The sequence below is a fragment of the Alosa alosa genome, chromosome 17 (assembly GCF_017589495.1).
Source record: "Alosa alosa isolate M-15738 ecotype Scorff River chromosome 17, AALO_Geno_1.1, whole genome shotgun sequence".
NCBI lineage: Eukaryota > Metazoa > Chordata > Actinopteri > Clupeiformes > Clupeidae > Alosa > Alosa alosa.
Genome location: NC_063205.1, coordinates 24024985 through 24027484, shown reverse-complemented (window position 1 = coordinate 24027484; position 2500 = coordinate 24024985). Strand labels below are relative to the sequence as shown.

At 43.4% G+C, this 2500-nt stretch overlaps 1 protein-coding gene across 1 annotated transcript in view; it reads left to right on the top strand.

Moving 5' to 3' along the window:
- Positions 1 to 2500, top strand: part of itfg2 (integrin alpha FG-GAP repeat containing 2) — a 23870-nt gene that overhangs the window by 14666 nt on the left and 6704 nt on the right. The gene's annotated exons all lie outside the window — the stretch shown is intronic.

Below are 2500 nucleotides of genomic sequence, written 5' to 3'. Positions count from 1 at the left end.
TTTATAAAAGCGTCAGCCAAATGAATAAGCAGAGCTGGACAGTAACGGAGTACATTTACTTGAGTACAGTACTTGAGTACAATTTTGAGGGATCTGTACTTTACTCGAGTATCATTTTTGGGCAGTACTCATGACTTTACTCAAGTACATTTGAGAGGCAAATATTGTACTCTCTACTCCACTACATTTCTATCCATAACCGTGAGTACCTGTTACTACTTCTAAAAAAAAAAAAAGGAAAAAAGAAAAATCTCGGAAACCCTCAATTTGTTGTTTCCCTCTCAAACGTGATTGGATTGTGCAGGCGCCACTGATTGGGACAGCCTATCAGCAATCACCTTCAGCTTTCCGCCAAAGTCAACTCTATGGTCAGATTTAGATAAGAGACGAAACCATGGACAAAACAATGGATGAAGACGCAGCAGGTCCATCCCGGGAATGTGCCAACCTGTGGCCCCACCTCGCCAGACTATTTCAATTTTCTGAACAAGTTAATGATAGTTTTCGCTTCAAGCGTTTCAATTACAAAATAGTATTTTGTATTTGAAATACGTATTTTAAATACATGTATTAGAAATACTGCCCATCCCTGGCAACATGGTAAAAAGATGAAAATTACTTGATTTTACTTTCAATTCCTTTTACATTCTCCAAGGTATTAACATTTTTCATAACTCCATGTAGGACGTATCTGTACTGTAAGCACTGTGGCAATAGTAATGCAATATTTAGAAAATGTAGGCTACTCTTGATACTCAAGTACTTTTAAAAACAAGTACTTCAGTACTTTTACTTAAGTAGACATCTGACTGTTGTACTTTTACTTGTACTTGAGTAAAATTTAGCAAAGGGTATCTGTACTTTTACTCAAGTAATGAAGCTGTGTACTCTGTCCGCCTCTGTGAATAAGTATAAGTTTTGTAGTGCTGACCCTTTAGCATAGCAGCTACAGGGCGGTGATAGCGTAGTGGCTAAGTAGCTGGGCTAGCATGCAGTAGTAGTGTAGTGGCTAAGTAGCTGGGCTAGCATGCAGTAGTAGTGTAGTGGCTAAGGAGCTGGGCTAGCATGCAGCAGTAGTGTAGTGGCTAAGGAGCTGGGCTAGCATGCAGTAGTAGTGTAGTGGCTAAGGAGCTGGGCTAGCATGCAGTAGCCTGAAAAGTTGTGGGTTCAATTCCCGGCTTCCACTGTCTTGCCCTTGAGCAAGGCACTTAACCTCGAGTTGTTCTATATATAATTGACATACGAAAGTCGCTTTGGATAAAAGTGCCTGCTAAATGAAAACATGTAAATGTAAGCAGCTCTGGGGCCATCACAGGTGGGGATCACAGTGGCAGAGGCAAGCGTAACCCAACGCTCTGACCATACTAAGTTCTATCTTGTTCCTATGGCAACACAAACGATTTGCCTTAACTACCAATTGAATACGCTGGTGTTAGAAAATTGAACCAAGTTCAATGCTGGGCTTGTTCAATGCTGGGCTTGTTCAATGCTGGGCTTGTTCAACGCTGGGCTTGTTCAACGCTGGGCTTGTTCAACGCTGGGCTTGTTCAACGCTGGGCTTGTTCAACGCTCAGCTTGTTCAACGCTCAGCTTGTTCAACGCTAGCGTTACGCCAGCATTGCCACCACTCGGCTGCCGAACCATAGACAACAATAGGAAACCTGCCGCTGGTCAATGTGATCTCTGTCTAACTGCTCCCAATTCTCCATGTTTCTGGGCCGCTCTCTCCCTCTCTGTCCCTCTCAGTCTTTTTGTCTTGGTCTCTCCTTCCGTGTCTCAGGATCGCTGTCTACCATTCATCCTCACACACACACACACACATTCAAGCTCCAGTGCACCTCAGCTGGAGATTATAAAATTGGCCTAGTTCCAGTAAGAGGATTAAGAAATGTGTGTTTGTGTGCACATATGTGTGTGTGAGGGAGAGAGAGAGAGTGTGTGTGTGTGTGTGTGTGTGTGTGCGTGTGCGCGCGGGCGTGTGCGAGAGTGAACATGCATGTGTATGTGAAAGTGTGGTAGTGTACATAATATGTGTGTCAATGATTGCAAGTGTGTGTAAAACTATATGAATATGACAGTGTATGCTATCTTTTTCCACTTAAGAAAAAATAACATTTCTTCATTTCATGCAATACTGCTTCTACTCTCCTTGCATGCAGAGAAAACTGGAGACACAAACACACACGCACACACACTCACTCACTCAAGATATGTGCATGCTTTATGAATTAGACCACAGGTACACAGTGGAATGAACTGCAATGCACGCTAATGAGTTCATCCCTTTTGAGAAATGACACAATGGGTCCAGGCACCCACGTACACTACATGAATACCTCCTTTACACACACCCACTGGTCATGACTAATGCTGACGTGTGTGTGTGTGTGTGTGTGTGTGTGTGTGTGTGTGTGTCTGTGTGTGTGTCTGTCTGTCTGTCTGCTGTCTATCTGTGTGTGTGTGTGTGTGTGTGTGTGTGTGTGTGTGTGTGTGTGTGTGT